The sequence below is a fragment of the Cavia porcellus genome, unplaced genomic scaffold, assembly GCF_034190915.1.
Source record: "Cavia porcellus strain 051 isolate PalLab524CR breed Dunkin Hartley unplaced genomic scaffold, mCavPor4.1 scaffold_1, whole genome shotgun sequence".
In the NCBI taxonomy this organism is placed as follows: domain Eukaryota; kingdom Metazoa; phylum Chordata; class Mammalia; order Rodentia; family Caviidae; genus Cavia; species Cavia porcellus.
This window is the reverse complement of record NW_026947484.1, coordinates 72,733,329-72,752,884: the sequence shown is the minus strand read 5'-3', so window position 1 is coordinate 72,752,884 and position 19,556 is coordinate 72,733,329. Positions and strand designations below refer to the sequence as shown.

The window sequence follows — 19,556 nt, the reverse complement described above, 5'->3', positions numbered from 1 at the left end:
ACAGAAACATTTTACTGAGGACAGGATGTCTCATGGGAAACTAATAAATAGCAGTCTTTTGACCTAGCTATATGCAGCTATCTAAAGCTAAAACTGTAGGAGCGTCTGACCCTGTCTGAGGAGTGAGTTCTTTGTAACTCCTTTTAGGATTGTACTGCAGTTGACTAGAACCTCAAATGCTAGAGTCCTTTTTTTCCCCTCTCTGTCAAACAATTTGTCAGGCCTTTACTGAAATTAGAAGTTGGGTAATAACGTTTTTATTGGGAAATTTACCTAATGTGCCCATACCCCCATATTTGATAATATTCTAAAAGAAAAGAGAAGCTTGTATTGTGACATTTCATATGAGCAAACTTGGACCAGAAAGTCAAACGCTGAAGGGTTTTGTTGAGGGAGTTATGTAACACTAAAGTCTGCATGATGATTTTGTAACCTGTCCTTTCTTAGGGTTAAAGCGTCTGTCCCTTTGGGGGACTGATAGCAAGGCCCCCAGACTATTGATGGAGGTCAGGAAGGGAAGAGATGAAAATAGATTTGAATCTCTTCTGGTTATTTGGTATAAACATGTTGATTCTGTGCCTGGCATGATGGTGCACACCTGTGATCCCAGCACTTGAAAGGCTGAGGCAGAAGGATTGCTGTGAATTCAAGGCCAGCATGGGCCGTGTAGCGACAACCTGACTCAGATAAAATAAAGTAAAATATTGATTCTGTCAAGTCAGTCTCTTTCCCTTACTGGAGAGGCAGTGATGTATAAATGAAAACAACATTGAACTAAAAGAAGAAAACCATGTTTTAGCCCCAATTCTGTTGCTTGTTTTGCTTTGGGATGCCAGACAACTTGTCTATAGCTTTTAATCTCCGTTACTAAATTAATACAATACTGTCTCTTGGGAACCCATTAAGGACCCCTCCTGTCTCCCAGGAGCTATTTCTATTTCCCATTGCTTTTCCTCAATAAATCTTCCTACTCTTAACCTCTGGTGTTCCTTAGAATTCATTCTCCAGCTTCAATGTGTTGGATGTCTAGCAGTTTGGGAGTTACATATATTTCCCTTGTTTCATTGGCTGTCTGATGATACTCTTGTTAGCCCCAGTGAGATAACTGCAGGGTGCTAAAGGCCTATCCAAGATGAGAAAGCAAGCATCTGTCGAGGGCCTGAGATACTGGGGAGTATCTCACTGCCAGTCACAGCAACTACCCTCTTCAGCCAGAGGGTCCCTCACAGCAGTTAGGGACCTCTTCAGAGAAGGAAATATTACAGACAGCTAAGTCAGGTAGAAGTACCGTAGGCAGTGAGACAGAGCCAAGCCATCAAGGGAGTAATACAGAAGGTGAGAACATGTTACAACTGTAGCTGGAGGCACATTTGAAGATTAAAGTGGCCAGATTTACATACTTCCGTATGGTGTAAGTGAAGTTTAAGATTATTGGTCCCACTCTTTTGAGATTTCCTGTATAGATAAACCATTATTTCATTAGAAGTAGGCCATTCTCTCCTCCAAGACAAACACTATAAGGAAGACTAAGACTACAGTTTATAGGCAAGGGTTAATGTCATCCATATGCCCTTACTACATTGGATCAATATTACCCAAGTGACTATAAATGTAACCTTACTAGGTGATCATAATTTTTGACCAAAGTTGTCCCTGTCTCATGTTTTTGCTCTGCAAGCCTTCGAAGTTTTTAGTAACAGCTAATACTTGTATATTTGTGTTCTTAGGTGTGTTATGCACTGTGAATACTTTATACACATCATCTAGTCTTCAAAATAACCTTAGGATAGGTGGTATAATTATCCCAGTTTACCTACTGGGAAATTAGGGCTTAGGGAATTGAATAATGTGTCCAAAGTTATATCACGTTGGTCTCAGGAAGTTAGTTCTCACCAGTGTTGTTACAAAGCGAGGTCACTGCATGTGCTTGTCCCCCTCCGTACACAGCTCTCCCCTTTCCACTCCTGTGCCATCCTGTGAGGCAGCAAAGGGAACAACACTCATCAAAAGCTGTAGAGATGGGGTTACCACATTTTGGACTTTCAGCCTGCCAAACTGTGAAGTAAATAAACATCTTTGGTTTATAAGGTTCCTGTCCTCAGATAGTGACAGAACACAGATAACGTAGCCCCTAAACACTGCTGGCTTGAAATGTTATAGAGTCTCTTTTCGTGACGTGTGCCCTTGGAGTGTCATGCTTCATAGATGGAGGTAGCTGAGGTGGGTCTCGCCTAATCAGCTGGAGTATGGGAGCTAGAGCTTCTTCTGCCCACTTAATGTAGAAGCGGATGCTAATGTAGTCCGATCCCTCAGCTTCTTGTTTGGTTCAAACAGGAAGAAAGCTGTCCTAACTTTAAGGTTGTATGATCGCATTTATACAGCAGAACAAATTTCTGTGTTCACAAGCTTCATTATCAGCACTATCACAAAACAGGAAAACCCCAAATACCTGTCAGCAGGAGATCGATATGCAGATTGGGCAGATGCATACAGTGAGATACTCCTGTGCTATTTTAGAAACAAAGTGCTGATACATGTATTGTGAGTGAATCTCAAAAATGTGGAGGGAAAGATACTGATTCCCTCCAAAAAGTAGGAGCTGTACTTGCCCTGGGTACAGGGGAATTGAAATTGACTAGGATGCAAAGAAACTTTCTAGGACGATGGAATCAGTCAGGATTACAAGAGTGAATACACTTATCCCATTTTATTGAATTGTATTTAAAGCTGTGCATGGTGCTAATGTAAATTTTAGCTCAACTAAAAACAGATACTACAACCAAAGGGCTGATTACCACCACTCAGGTGTAATGAAACTTGTTCTCTTTGGTTTTTGTTTTGGAAAAGTTACAGGAACATGTATCAGTCCTTTTTAAACAGAAAACTGTATTATTGAAGAATAAACAAAAAATAATGGCATGTACTGAATATCTCGCACAAATACAATACCTATAATTCTATTGACTTTCTCCCTTTATCTACAAATTCTAGTCATGACGCTTGACTTATTTCTCTATACAAAAGGTACAAATAATTACAAAGTGGATTTTGTGTGTAAGTTTCCAAGCCTGGGCACTGATTATTTCTAGTCACACTCCAATATAGAGGTGTCATCTTAATTCATTTGGTTGTGATGCCTGATGCTTTAAAATAAATGACTAAAACTTTGCTGTAGAAATCAGTTCCTCATACTATTAGTGAGGCTCATTGTGGAATGATATTTATCCTGTCTCGCAAGCCCAGGAATGTTGAGCCATGGGGAACAGAGCCAGATCACTCTAAGTAATCCCTGGTATAATTTCAGTGTGATGAAGGATCAGTCCTGGGAATAAATGACATTTCTCTGTCATCGAGTGTCAGTAATTAGGGGTTAAATCCATGGGCTACTATTGAGCACAGCAATTGGGCAGATAGAGTGTACCTTGGTTTCAAGTTCACTACCTCAAGCAATTTAGGTATCTTTCTAGTGATGTAAAGGTATCTTTCTCATATCTGTTTCCAAGTTGGGCAGTGTTTTTTTGATGTTTCCCAGTGCTATTAGAAGATTTTTTTTTTAATGGTACTGAGGATTGAACCCAAGCCCTCTGCACTGAGCTACATCCCGAGTCCTATTTACTTATTTTTATTTTGAGAAAGGGTGCAGGGATTATAGGCTTGTTCCACCACACCTAACCAAATTAATATATTTAATAATGTATTTAATAATCAGTGGAGAAGATAAAATCCCCATTGATTTGTTGTTTAAATACAACATTTTTCAGTTAACAAGGTAACTTGTGGTATGTTATACATACTAAATATTACAATAAATATTATGCCCAGTTAATGTCATAGTGCTAGGGAAGTTGTTTGCTTTTTGAAGTATTGCATTTGGAATTCTAATTTACCTTTTATTTTCTTTTACTCCCTCTCACACAAAACATTGTCACCTATGGTTGCGGTTGTTCCATATACTTATATCCCCAGAATTCTTCCACTTGAAAATAGTCTCTTAGGGGCTGGGGATTTAGCTCAGTGGAATATGCGCCTGCCTTGCAAGTGTGTGGTTGTGAGTTTGATCCCTGGTACTGATAAAAAAGGAAAAGACAAAAAAGAAAAGAAAATAGTCTCTTAATTTTGAAACATGCTACAATTTTTTTCCTCCTTAAATTATATACTTTAAGCATTTTTTTTGTATATAGTGAATGATAGCTAAAATGAATTTGTCTTTGATCTATTGAGTTAGGAAATAATACTACACTTACTATTGGACTAGTTAGGAAATCTTATCTTGATAATTACTTGCTTTCCTATACTGGCAGATACACATTATTATTAAAAACTAATCTCAATTCATCATCCAGGTACATTAGTTTATCTGAAAGAGAAGAGGTTGTAATTTGTAGGAATTCTCCCCCAAATGTACTGTTTTCTTTTTGGAAACAGTAAATAGTATAGCGTTTACAGCGGGACTGAGAGCCTGGCTATAAGTTCGAGGCCACAGCACTTATTTTAAGTTGTCACACTCTCTGTCCCTGCAGAAATGTTATTGTGAGATCCCAGGTAGCCTGCTGGGCTGCAGAGCGTCCCCCGGCCACTGGCTTCATTGTCAGTTTTCTCACTACGGACTTTGTGAAAGGAAGAATGAAATGGGAGGGGACAAAGAAGTAGCTAACAAGCTTTAAATTTCTGTCTTAGACTTTCCTTGTTACTACAGGCCAAATAGCACTTAAATGTATTGAATAATCAAATAAACATTCCTTTTCTGAGCTCACCGTATGTGTGCGAGGCACTCTTGTCATTAAGATTCTTTAGCTCTAACTTAAGCATAAAGGGAATTTATTGGAAACATACTAAGACATTGTGAGCAACCTCACGTAGGGCTTTTGCTCATTTGTTTTGGCTTTTTTTTTTTTTTTTTTTTTGTATTTGAAGATTCCCAAATCAGCCATTGCTGGGAAATCTTACCCTCATTTGGCCTTGTATATACCTCAGCCTGATAATAGTGTTTACAACGTCCCTTAGCCCTCCATTTTGCATTCTGGAATTCAGATTTTATTATTATTAAACAGAGACAAAGTGCTGAAAATGCAGTTTCTTTCACTTTTTTGCCCGATCTGACTCATCCTGGGAACCGTGTTGGTCCATAGACTTTGTTTTGTTTTGTTTTGTTTTGTTTTTTGGTCCTTGAAGAGTGTAGACTCTTAAGGGATATTTTTTTTCAGCCCATATCTGTCCTTCCCCTCATGAAGAACCCTCTCTCCCATTTGCTACCTTAGTCCATCTCTCCTCCCTCAGAAACTCTAGCTCTTGTAAAATAACGAAGCATTATCAGTCTATCCTCAGTTATTAAAATTTCTTTAAAAATCTTAAAGCCACCCCTACCCCCATTGATCTAGTCCTCTTTTTAGAAAAATCTCAGGATCTGGACTTCTTTATGTTACACTGTTTCATCCCTGTCTGTGTTGTTTTTATGATTCCCTGAAATCACTGTTGTTCACAAGGTCATTGATCTCTATATCTGAAATCCTTTAAAACACTCAGTCCTTGTGGATGATCAAAGTGTATCAATGTAGGTCCATCCGTAATAACAAAGTGACCTCTCTGAAGATGTTGGTAATGGAGGAGATTGTGCATCTTTGCAGTCAGGAGTCAGTGAGACCCTATGCCTTCCTCTCAGTTTAGCTTTGAACCGCAGACTAAAATATAAAATCTATTTCAAAAGTAATAATTCTCAGTAGTCATCCTCATTACTCAGCAACATTTGCCTTTTACACACTGTCTTATAAGTTATTCAACCTGTGGCTTAAAATGATCGTTTTTATGCTTATAAGTCCCAGGTCCTGGACTCTGGGTCAAACTTCCTCCTGAACTGTAGACAGTATAACTACCTGATTGACCTCTGTTCTTGGTTTTTTAGAAGGGATCTCAGGAATAACATGACAAAGAAAGAGCTGTTTTCAAAAGCTTTTTTTCTTCCAGTGTCCCTTAACTCTGTAAATGACCTTGATAGGTGTTTTCTAGGTGCAGTAGAAAAGCAAGAGCAAAGAAAGGAAAAGGCCTTTATTGTGGACACAGGAGGACTGCAGTAAATCCTTGCCATCCCCAATTCCGGGACTAGGGGTTGCTACACAGAAGGTAACTCATAAGTAGTTGGTAACTAAATAAATATATGTAACGGTGTATCAAATGCTTAACCATGGTACTACCATTATGATTCAGAAATAAAAAAATGTAACACACCTTCTTACTGTGCCTGAGCTATCCTTGGGAACAGTGTTGGTCTATAGGCCTTTCTGGGGAGGTCTAGGGGGGGTTCATTGACTTTTCAAGGGTGTTCTTTTTCAGCCCACACCTCCACCTCCCTTCCTGAAGAGCCCTTTCTCCCATAGTGGAGAAATAGTGGCGCTCATTGAGGAGGGGCCGGAGAGAAGTGGAATTAGATGGAATAATGCATAATGTGAGCTTCCAAGTTGTATGGGTCAAGACATTGAATGAGTTTAGTTTACTCTGAAAACAAAGCAAAATGAAAAAGTAACATTATTACAAAAACAGGGCTTCTCACTTTTCTTTGAGAGACAAGTTCTTGCATCTTCAAGGCTGCTCAGAAATGTTCCAGCAAATGACTTACATCTTTTAAAAGAAATGGGGTAGGGTAGGGATGGGTTAAGAGCCTGTGAAGTTGGGTTTTATCTCCCCTCAGTGAGTATTCTCAAACAATAGTACAAATAGGTATTTATGATTATTGCCAAAATGAATACACTACATTATATGTGGCAAAAGCATGAGAATAAAAGCATCTCTTACATAATTTGTATCAGGAGTTGGCCAGGCTCCCAGTTTTATAGATGAGTGTACTGAGAAGGATAAAAGACAATAGACAAAGTGATACGGTATTTGAGGGTCTGGGAAGGTCCGTGCTCTTGCGGCTAAGAAAGCAGCTTCTCAGGATTACCCATTATTTTTTGGGTCCACAACTTATAACATATCACGTGCAGGGAACAGCTGAGGCAGAAGGCACAAAAATGAGCAAGGCTGGGGCCTGGGATTTAGCTCAGCAGCATAAGCACCTGCCTGTCAAGCCCAAGGTCTTGAGTTCAATCCCTGGTACCGAAGGAAAAAAAAAAAAAAAAAAGAGCAAGGCTTTCAGAGATGGATGAGGAAATTCCAAGCAGTAAATCTATAATTTGAGGGACAGTTCACACCTACAGCTGCAGTGTTATCTTGTCTTTAGAGACATCAGAGTGTCACAGGCCACCACAGGCCTCAGCTGTGACCACTAGCATGGGAAGCTCTGTTTCTGCATCCAGCTGCTCCTGTATTAGGCCAGTCACTCAGGCCTGGACCAGACTCACAAGTTAGCAGAGCAAGCCGGCTGATGAATTCTAAAGTCTGCTCAGCATGGCCTCAGTGTAGTCTCCCAACAATTTGCACCCTAGGGCAATTTCAGTAGTTAATGGAGGTCTTTTAACAAAAAGGATGATTGAGTGGATTTGTCTTAAGCTGTGAATTAAAATTCTAGTATTATTAGTTTAGGTTATTTTTATAAATAGGTATATGACTGGTGGTTTTTCTTGTTTATTTCTGTGTTTTTGGCTCGGTCAGTTGACCTAACTATTCCAAGAATAAAGATATCTTGAAGGTTATTGATTGGGTAGCAAAAACAAGTTCTGCTAGTTTCTGCTGTGCGCTTTTGAATGTTTTGGTCCAAAGTATCAAGCTCTTGTTGAAGACAAGGTCTACAGCACCAGGAGTGGTGCCACACACCTGTAATCCTAGCACTCAGGAAGCTGTCACATAAAGATGACTGTGAGTTCCAAGCTGACCTAGGCTACAACATGAGTTCAAGTTCAGTCTAAACTAAACTACAGAGGGAGACCCTGTCTCCCCAAACAAAACAAACAAATGAACAAAAACACCATGTCTGCAGTGACAGTAGATTGGTAAACACTGATACTGGATTCGAAAGATTTAGTTCAAATTGTTTGCTATTAACTATTAACTAACGGTATGATTTGGGCAAATTGTTTTCTGGGTCTTGATGGGTTTTGCTCTTCTCTGTCATTCAGTGTTTGTAAAAATGCTCATATTCCTTCTGACATACAGTGTTAAGCATTTGGTTATTGCTAGTCTATTTTTTTCATCTTCCTAAGATGTTCATCACGCTCATGTGCCATTCTCCCAATTATGTCTTCCTGGTTGATGTGTATCTGTCCTTCCTGTGGCATTTATTGCCCTTATTGCACATATGGTGCATGTCATGTTAGCTACTAATGTACTGTCTTAGCTTCTTCCTCATTCTTACACACATGAATAAATGCCATCTAGTTCCCAAACTCCCAAACTCAAGCATTTTTTAACCATGTATTATGTATAACATATATACCCTATGGTACAATCTATTAAGGTTGCATGAAAAATGAGAATCAAATAGTTCTTATTGACAATGTATAATCAATTACCAATTTGTAATAATTGTCTGTTTTTAGTGACCCACAATGTACCAATCACTAACAAAAATGAATATGATATAAATTCTTCATTTAGGAATCTCAATCTGCTAACTAGTTTTAAAGGTGGGGAAAAAGGTAAATGTGAAACGTTTTCATTAATTAAACTTTTATTCAAATATAACTTATAGAAAATCCTGTCAATCATAATGCAGTTCAGTGAATTTTCACACATGAACACACTCATATAACCACCACCCATTTCTCTCAAATGTAACCATTATCTCAAGAAATAGGAAGTATATTAAAAGAAACTTTAAGTCACAGCTTTGGAGTGACCAAGGAGGGGGGTACATAGGTACCTAGATCATCAGCTTCTCTTTTCAGAAACAGTGTTCGTAACTATGGAAAATCATCCTGGCAGATCATCCTCACTGCTTATATTCATAACCTCAGTTAATCTTTCTGTATATGAAAGGAAATTAGTGTGATCTGAGTTTTCCAACAGTGATTAATTTGGTCCCCAGAGGGTTTTTGGTTTCTAAAAATACCAGGAGTGAACTTGGACCTTTCTATAGCTTTGGAACTGATTATCTCAATTGAAATCCTAGTTCTTACCACCTGCTTATTCATTAGGTTGAATAATTTTTAGAACTTTATGATGGGCATTTCTTTGATGGTTTATGAAGTTCGTTTTTAATTGGAACAATTGAGTTTATGTAGTAAAGTTAATATTTTTCAAATTGTCTTTTGAGAACTAAGTTGAGTGTGTGATTGGTTGGTTGGTTGTCTGTCCATTTGCTTGCTTGCTTTGGTTTTGGCAGACTCGTATGCCATTAACCAGGAGGTATCTTGTAGATGATGGAATGATGAATATGTAATAATATTTAAATCATTGTGTAACAGCAGAAGTCTACTACAACTTCATTTAAACCCAGTTTGGAAAATCATTAGATACTGTAGGTCATTGACAGCATCATAGACATGAAACACTAAGCTAAGCTAGGTATTACTTTAAATGGTTTGTTGTTCCGCAAAGATTTATACATTATTCAATGCTTAGCCCTTTCCTACCACGTGGCTGGCTTGTTTTGAAGTTACTCATGTCACTGAAGTCATCATGTGGTTGACATCATGGTGTATGCTTGTGGATGTGAATGTCAGTATGCCATCATGAGCCTTATCATAAGATGCCACGTTTCTTGTAAACTTGAATGACTTGATCTAATTTTTGATAAAACTATGTGAGGTAAGTCTTCTGCCACCTACATAAAGCATGTGTGATTACTTTTCCGTATGTAATGATATTGGAAGTTACATTTAATATTTAACTACAGGCAGTTCTTTGACCCTCATGAGGATCTCAAAGTCAGTTCTTTACTAGTGTATTTAAACCAAAAATTTCTAGCTTTCTGTGGTGGTTAACTTTAACTTTAAGCTTTCTCTAGGGATGTGTTTATTAAGGCCTTCTTTTTTGCTATCTAATAAGAGAAATCAGCTGCATTTTACTAAAGTTTCTTTTTTTTTTTTTTTTTTTTTAATGGTACTGGGAATCAAGCTCATGACCATGCACCTGCAGGGCAGGCACTTATCCCATTGAGCTAAATCCCCAACCCCTTAAAGTTTCTAATTTAAAATGGCTTACTGAAAACACATTTATCTTTCCAATTTTGTGAAAAAATGAAAGAAAAAAGCAAAACTTAGATTTTAGAAAATTGGAAAAGGTGCTGTTAACAAAGAAAGAGCCTTAGGGAAAGCAGGGACAGACGCCTTCTCTGCAGCTGGTAAACAACCCTGGTATGCCTGGTGGGTTGGGGAGAAATAGGGGAAAGCAGAAACCCGGAAACTGCACAGGTACCTGAAAGGAACTGTTTGACCCTGTTGGTGCTTTTTGACAAAGATCAGATTATTTTTAAGAAATAAACTGTTTCATTATGTATCTAAATGTAGAGATCTGTATGATATATATACTAGGTGGGTGACAAAATAAAAAATTCAGGACATTTCAAATACTGTGTACAGTAGCAGGATTAGACTAAGGCACCCACACAATATGATTCTATTACAATAATGTTAGCAGTTAAGATTTTTTCCCAGTAACACTTTAGGTTAATGCTAAGGCAACATCAGAACCACTGTAAAGTAGAGAAATACCATGAAAGAGAAAGGCAAAGGAGTATTCTTGATCACCTTGGTTTTGGCTTAACGAGGAATCCCTACAGTTGGAAGCAGCATATTTCTTGTGCATACTAAAACAAAAGCTATAAGCTGTTAATTTTTATCTTCTCATCCAAAGAGAAGGATTGGATAGTTAATATCTGAATTCATGTGCCTTTTTTGTTTAGTTTTTGTTAGTATGTTTGCAGTGCATTAACGATTACATTCCCATGGCGAGTTGGTACATGTACATAACACTTCTTTCTTCATCCCTTTTTCCTATATGGAAATGGTCTATATGTCCATCAACACATGAATGGATAAAGAAAATGAGATTTTACCATTGTATTCTTTTTTTTTTTTTTTTTTTGTACCAGGGCTCAAACTCAGGAGCTCGCACTTGTGCTGCTGAGCTAAACCTCCAGCTCTAGAAAATGTGGTTTTTATATACTGTGAAATACTACTCTGCTGTAAAGCGGGATGAATCTGAACCTTTTGTAGGAAAAGTGTTAAGTGAAATACATAGGACACATAAGCTTGAATTTGTATGGTCTCTTTCATCTGAGAACTGCAAAGTATAAATACAGTAAAGAGCAAATAAAAGATACATAGAAAGAAATAAAGAAATAGGTCTACTGCAAATGGAAGGGGGGATAGCAGATGAAGGGAGGAGAGGAAAAAAGAACGGAGAAAGGGGGCACATTAAACAAAAAAAAGATGTAGGGCTGGGGGTTTACCTCAGCAGCATAAACACCTGCCTGGCAAGCTCAAGGTCATGAGTTCAATCCTCAGTACAAAAAAAAAAAAAAAAAAAAAAGATGTGTCACATACATGTATCAAATGAAATAGTAATCATTATATATTACAAATATGTACTAATAAATTTTTAAATATTTCCAAATCAATAAAAGTAACATGTAAACAGAAGCAAGGACAAAAACTATAAGATTATGTTAATAAATGCAGAAAAAAACCTTTGATAAAAATCCAACACCCATTTATGATAAAAACTGTTCCGAAAATAGATATAGAAGGACCTTATCTTAATCTGATAACAGGCAATTATAACAAAGCTAATGGCAACATCTTTTTTTTTTTTTTTGTACCAGGGATCGAACTCAAATCTTGCACATGCAATGCAGGCTCTTGTGGCACTGAGCTAAATCCCCGGCCTGACAACAACATATTAACTGGGGAAAAACCGAACGCTTTTGCTTTAAAATCAGGAACAAGACACCGGTGTCCACTTTTACCACTCCTGTTCAACCTAGTACTCTAACCATTAGCAATAGTGATCACGCAAGGAAAAGAAATAAAAGGAATATGGGTAGGAAAGGAAGGAGTGAAATGATCAGTTATTTGCAGATGACATGATCCTCTACATAAAAAACCACTCCCCCCAAAATAAATGCACTTCGAAAGCAGTAGTGATTTTCATCTCTGCCTCAGTAATCCGTTCCATGCTGATTAATGTCCAGCAGACCTCTCTGATAAGTAGTCCTTATCAGTGCTATGCAGGATGGTAACTGCTAGGCGTGTGTACCTACCGAGCACTTGAAATGTGGTGAATGTAAGTGAGGGATTAGATTTTAATTTTATTTCAGTTTAATTCCTTTTATAGCTGTCTGTGGGTATTGTGTTGGCTAGTGTAGATCTAGGCCCTCATTTGTGAATATGAGTAGCCTGCTAAAAAGCACGAATATTTTTAGAAAATAAAGTCATGGGGGCTGGGGATTTAGCTCAGCGGCATAAGTACCAGCTTTGCAAGCAGGCGGTCGTGAGTTCGATACCCGGTACCGGTAAAAATGAAAAAAAAGACAAAAAAAAATTAAAAAAAAAAAAAAGAAAGAAAATAAAGTCATGAGATACGTGACAAGAAACCTTACTTCCCATGCACAGGTCAGAAAGGTAATGCAAGAGGCTGAAGTGAACGTAAGGAATCGTGATTGCTATCTAAGGATTCTGAGGCTCTCAAAGTTCCTGAAACAGGAACAGAATGTTGAAAAACAACTCTTAGCTTTTCTTAAAAACTACAGCAGTCACTGCTGAAATGTAAACTTTTTTTTTTTGAAATGTAAACTTCTTAATGGGAGAGCTGAATGTGAGTTTAAAGATCACTCTAGTAATTTGGGAGATTAAGTAACAGATTTGCCTAAAACCTTGTCCAAAGTGGTAGAGGAATTTGAGATATGAAAGGTCCAGCTAAGAAAGCCACTCTGTCTAAAGGAAATCCAGAAGACAATAAAGGTGACGGAAAGAGAATTTAAAAATAAAGGAGAGAGGCTGGGGATTTAGCTCAGCGGCATAAGCGCCTGCCTTGCAAGCAGGCAGTCATGAGTTCGATCCCCAGTACCGATAAAAAGGAAAAAGACAAAAAAAAAAAAAAAAAATAAAGGAGAAACATTTTCCCAAGGTGAAGAAAACCTTAGCGCTTCAGAGAGACGGGTTCTATTGAGTAGTTTCCAGGAGTGTGGTGGAAAAAGATACTGCTTAAGCAGACACAGTGGCCTGTACCTGTAATCATACCACTCAGGGAGGCTGAGGCAGGAAAAAACAAGTTTTAATAAGACCCTCTCAAAATAAATAAGGGAGAGGGTAAGGCTAGGCCTGTAGCTTAAAGTAAAAACCCAGGGTTCAATCTCCAGTACCACAAAGAAAAAAATTATGTGCACATGTCATTGTGATGGTTTTGACCTCTAGTGATAGAAATTCTTACTGGCTTCTGGTCAAAAGGAAAAAAGATTACAGACAAAGCAACCATTATCTTACTAGGCATCAAACTTGTTATACTTGTAAAAAAATAAGGTAAGGTCTACAAAATGCTTACATGGAAATATTTTGAACTTAGAATTCTTTATAGAGCTAAGTTGTAGCTTTAATATCAAAGTTAAAAAATCATTTAAACTAAAAATTTTTTTTTATCGATACCGGGGATCGAACTCACAACTGCCTGCTTGCAAGGCAGGCACTTATGCCGCTGAGCTAAATCCCCAGCCCCCTAGACTAAAAATTTTTAAGAAAATGACACTTAAGGACTATATTCCAGAATATAAAAAGACATGTGGTAGAAGAAGCAGTGATGACCCAAGAACCTAGTTGGGGTGGTAGAGATGCCTTAGAGAAGAAAAATTTAAAGTCTGCCTGCTGTTGCTTTGTGTCCGTGCTAGGCAGCTGGAGATGAAATACCCACGGTGGTAATAGTCCAGCCAGGACAGCAAGACCACTGTGTAAGAAACAATAGTGAGCAAACTAGTAATTTTTTACTGGGAGATTTTTTGGGGGATTTAAGGGTTGGTTTTTTTGTTTTCTTTTTTCCCCAGTACTGAGGATTCCACCCCCCCCCCCACTCTTGTGATATCAGAGTCTCACTCAGTGACTGAGCTACACCCTATCCCTATTTATTTTAAGACAAGGTTTTACTAATTTGTACAGCCTAACCTCAAACTTGGAATTTTCCTGCGTCAGCCTTCAAAGTAGCTTGGGATTGCATCACCATGCTCAGCTTCACTAAGAACTTCTTATGATAAAAAGTTTTGACTTTAAAAAAAGTAGCTGAAGTAAGCCCAAGTTGGTGGAGCACACTTGTAACCCAGGAGTTCTGGAACCAAGGCAGAAGGATAGCAAGTGAGAGCCAGCCTAGGATGCTTAGTAAATTAGAGAAACCTGGTCTCAAAACTAAAGTTCTGATAATGTAGCTCAGTGTTAAGGTCCTGGGTTCAAACCCAATTACCAGGGGGTGGGGCTGACTTTGTTCAGATACCCTGGCATTTAAACAGAGGATTTCTCCGCTCCTAAAAGCAACTCTCTGAATCACTTAACGCTTGTCTCATAGAAAGTCGCATGCATTTCAAGGAAAGCTGAAACAGCCTGTGTAAATAACTACAAATAGCATCTTTCTTGTTTCAACTTGTGGTTGAATCCTTTCTAGTTTTAATATCTGGCTGTAGCGATGTAAGGAAGGTCAGCAGGAAAAGGAGTTGCTGTTGTAAACAGGTTATCACTGTAGACTTTGATCTGAAACTTTTTCAGAACAATGTATTTTGGATTAACAATAGTCATGGAAAAGCACAAAATGCTTTTTCCCTGTGTCACACCTTTACGAATTTGTCGTGAGCAGTAGAGATACCTTACTCCTGTGGGATTGGAGTTCAATGAAATGATACAGCCTTTCAATCTGCAAGGGTGTGCATTAGCCTGGGTGTGTCATGACTTCCCCTCTGTTAAAAGTCCTCCTGAAAGCCCAGTTCTAAGAATCCACCCAGTTAATCTCTTATTCTAAACACTGGTTTAACTCTTAAGAGTGCTTTGCTTGCTTTTCAGATGTACTGTATGTCTATTACTTTTGTATTTCCAACTAGATTTTAAGCACCACAAAGAAAGGATTGCACATCATGAATCTCTGAACTCTTTGAGACGCCTAGCATTGTGCCAAGGATATACTGGCTCATACTTTTTGAGTTGTTCCTGTAGGCAACAGAGGGATGGTCATGCCACAGGATGTGTTTAACTTGAACCTGTGACACTTTTATAGTTGGATATGTTGGAGAGAGTCCTAAACTTGGAGTCACAACAACACAGTAGACTCTTGACTGTTAAGACCAATTTACTGAGTCATGCTTTATAAAACCTTGGGTGAGTTACATCAATTCTGTAAGTCAGAATAACAACAAATAACAACACTTTCTTTCCTCCACGCAGGGTATGTTTGAGAATAAAACAGGAAGGATTACAGGACAAATTTAGATTTTAGATAAGCCATAGAAATGAAATGTTGTAGTACTGTATTTTGTTACAGGTGGTTTGCATATTTCACTCAAATATATTTTAATTTTATCTCATTGTAGTTTATATTCTCATCATCAGAATCATCTTTTTGCTATTTCTCTTTCAAAAATGAGAAAAGGCTCACAATTGAAGGTTGTTAGTCATATATAAAAACTGAGCTTCAAACTAAATCAATTGTGGTACAACCACAGGTTTTCCTCATGTGACCTGACTTCTGATTCCATTATCAGTGTAGATTGTTTTTATGACACACTGCTACGGCCAGAGTGAGGTAGCTCTCCTCACAGAAGCTAACTACGTTCTAGGTGATAATTATCTTCTGACACCAGACCCCAAATAACTTAAAATACAGATTTATTTTTAAAAGATAAAATTGGTGGGGCTGGGGATTTAGCTCAGCAGCATAAGCACCTGCCTTGCAAGCAGGTAGTCATGAGTTCAATCCCTGGTACCGGTAAAAAGGAAAAAGACAAAAAAAAAAAAAAAAAAAGATAAAATTGGTTTTGGATATTACCAGTTATGCTGGTAAGAGTTAAATCCACGAATTCCTAAAATATCTTCTTAGGACGAAAGGAATTTTTTTAATTTAATATATGTTAAAGAAGATCAGTAATTTCTCTCTTTTAAGATCACTGACTTGGGGCGTACCTTACCAGTTAGACAAGATCTCACATTATGACTAGCTTCAAATGAGTGGTTATAAAATGTGTGTGTAGCTGATGACATCATGCATTTGCTGCCAGAGGAGGGCTTTTCACATTCCAGTTGAATTGTACACAGGTTGGCCTGTATTGCTCACCATTTAGTTACCTTTTATTGTTTAGCTCTGAGGGCGCTGAAAAATCTGAGAAGGTGATAGAAAAGTAAAGTCTTCTCTCTTAGAACACTGTTTAACAAATAATATTTTCTTCTGTAAATGATGTTTTCTAACACTGTGGTTTGTCTTGTGCTTTTTAAACAAATGATAAACTGTATATTGTAACAGTTACCTTAGGGACCAGCCTATGCTGCAAAGTGAGCCCAAGGCCAACCTGAACTACATAGCAAGACCTTGTCTCAAAAAGACACACACACAAAAAAGATTACCTTAGGGACAAATCAGCAAGTCGAGCCCTTATTGGCAAAGCAGTTGATGTACAAGTATTAGAATAAATCATAACACTATACAAATTGAAATATGCACTGTATAGAACTGGAATAAGCTTTGTCTCACACTATTTTCTTTTGCTCTATTTTTAATATTTAGAAAACAAAGCTACACAGGAACACTTTCCACTTGTAATTTAATAGCATGCCCTACTCTAAGAAGCATCTTTATGGTTCTCCTGTGCTGCTCCTCATTAATTCTGTGACCTCAAGCAAATCTCTTAATTCTCTGAGCCTCAGGTTTCTCATCGGCAAATTGAGGCTAATTATGTCTACCCTAACCACAAGAATGTTGTAAAAACAGCAGGGAGAATTTTTATAAAGGATTATATGTGTGGTTCATAGATTTATGGTAGCAGCCTTATGTACAAATTATTAGGTTGCTGTGATTTTTATAACCAAAAAGACTTGTTTATTAATAAACTGTTAGCAACTGTTCCCTAAGATATCTGACCCAAGTACAACCATATGTCATGCATGTGAAATTACTTGCAGACTTTTATAGAAAAACATTGACCAGGAACATAACCAAGAAAGAGTTGCAAAAGTGTAGTAGATCTTGGATAAGGTACATACGCACACACATGCTACACATAGCACCTTTAATTTTGATGTCCTCTGTTGAAAGATGTGTCAGGATCTCTCCTTTTCCTTCCCTCTGCTATTCATTACTGTCCTATTCGTTCAGCTATACCATTTTCTGTCTCTGATGAGGACAGGGGCATGTGAACAACAGAAGTAGATCCCCCAAGAATTACTTATTTGGGTATTACCCATGTTTTCTATCAGGTTCCTGATTTTACATGTCTTAACTGAGATTTGATCAGACTTTTGATCTTATTGCTTAGGACAGGATTTATAGACAGGAAAGAGTAAAAAAGAAACAGTTTTTCACCCTTCAATATGTTTAGATTTAATGAAATTTAAGGAATAGGAAAAAAGGAAAGAAATTACTGATATAAATTCTGTTTTTCTGATGGTGAGAAAGTCCAGAAATCAGGTGGTCTGTATATCGTACTCTAAGATTGCAAAATAATGTCTGAATTCAGGGACTTCATACACACACTTTTGTCCGTTTTAGCACTTTGTACAGATCCACACTCATTCTGTACTGAATTGTATGCTAGCCCCTTTCTCCTCTGGCTGAAGTGATACGTAGGGGACCTACAGAACCAAAACCTTATGTTTCTCCTTTTTCCCCTTTGGGAATCAGATACTGCAAGTGGACATTCAAAAGCAAATATATATATGGAGGAATTTAGAAAGTCACTGCATGTGCTCAGAGAAGTTGCAAGTACAGAAAATTTGATAAGCTCTTAGTTTATACCTCAGGCTTATTATTGGCAGAATGACATCATTAGTTTAAAAGGCAAGCAAACCCCAAAGGAAAGAGAAAATCAGACTTTCAGAAAAATTGTCTGATTAGATTCAAATGTCCAGTTTTCAGTAAATAAAAGCCCAAGGTATATAAAGAAAAAAGAGTACATGGTCCTCTCAAAGGAAAAAAGAAAATCAGTACAAATTAACTTTGAAAAAGAGGCGATTGTAGATTAAACAAGGTGTTTAAAGCAACTTACAAAAGAACTAAAGAAAGATGTGAAGAAAGTCAAGAAAGTGATGTTTGAACATGACAGAAACATCAGTAAAGATGTTTACTGATCACTAAAAACTTCAAAAGAAACTTTGGAACAGAAAAGTACAGTAACTGATGTGAAAAATTCACTAGACGGATTAAGAGACCGTTTTGGAAGGAAGAAAATGTAAAGGAAAGAAAAGGGGCTGGGGATTTAGCTCAGCGGCATAAGCGCCTTCCTTGCAAGTGTGCGGTCGTGAGTTCGATCCCTGGTACCGATAAAAACGAAAAAGACAAAAAAAAAGTTCATGTAAAGGAAAGAAAAGAAAATCGAAATGAAGGGGTATAAGGAATGAAAAGAAAAAAAATTGAGGAAAAGCTCAGCAGCACAGTGTCTGCCACACTCACAGCCGCTGGCAACTGCAGGGTTGTAAGTTCGATCTCCTATGCCAAAAAGAGAGAAAGAAAAATTCGCACTGAGACACATTACAGTCAGACAGAAACTATGGTGATCTAGAATGTCGTCTGATCCTCATGTGCTCAAACATGTGGTTTGTGGAAGGCTATTGCGTCATGGGGGTGCTATGCACATCTGTGGATTAAGCCACATATAGATAAATGTGGTTGGGAGAGGTGGTTCACTAGATCATGACCTGAACGGGTTATCTCCCTCCCTGCTCTTCCCTTCTCTCTCTCTTCCCAGCCTCCATGACATGAATAGCTTCTCTCTACCATGCCATTCTACTATGCATCACTTTCACTGTAGCCAGCAACCATGGGCTGAAACTGTGAGCCAAAATGACTTCTCCTTTTTAAAATTGTGTCAGGTGTTGTGTCCAGTGACAAGAAAATGACTAAGACAAAAACCAACATAGAAAGTCTTTAAAGCAGCAAGAAAGAAATGACTTGTCACATCCAAGTGATCCTCAGTTAGAGTTTTCTTATTAAAAACTTGGTGGGCAGTTGGCAGTGGGCTGATACATTTAAAATTTGCAGAAAAAACTGTCAACCAGCAATCTTAAATCTGCCAAAACTGCACATCAAAAGTAGAAGATAAATATTTTATTTTTTTAAAGGGAGTAAAATTAAACAGAACAAAATAGGACAGAAGAAAGCAATGTAAGAGATATACATTCCAAGCTAAATGACCTAAGATCTTCACTATCTATCAAATTGTCTCTTGTTTTCTTCCAAATAGTTGTCCCTGTCTTCACATACAGTGAAATCATACAAAACAACATGGTAGGGGCTGAGGATTTAGCTCAGCGGCGTAAACGCCTTCCTTGTAAGCAGGCAGTCGTGAGTTCAATCCTTGGTACCGATAAAAAGGAAAAAGACAAAAAAAAAAAAAAACCCAACATGGTATAAAACTGATCCAAACAGAATAAGGAAGGTATTTTAGGTCTTCAAAACCAGACAATAGTGAAGTCACTAATGGCTGTTATAGAGTCTCTCATTCTCTTCAA

General features: G+C 37.8%; 1 protein-coding gene across 1 annotated transcript in view; it reads left to right on the top strand.

The window, feature by feature from the left end:
- Positions 1-19,556, top strand: part of CUNH9orf85 (chromosome unknown C9orf85 homolog) — a 48,413-nt gene that overhangs the window by 1,908 nt on the left and 26,949 nt on the right. The gene's annotated exons all lie outside the window — the stretch shown is intronic.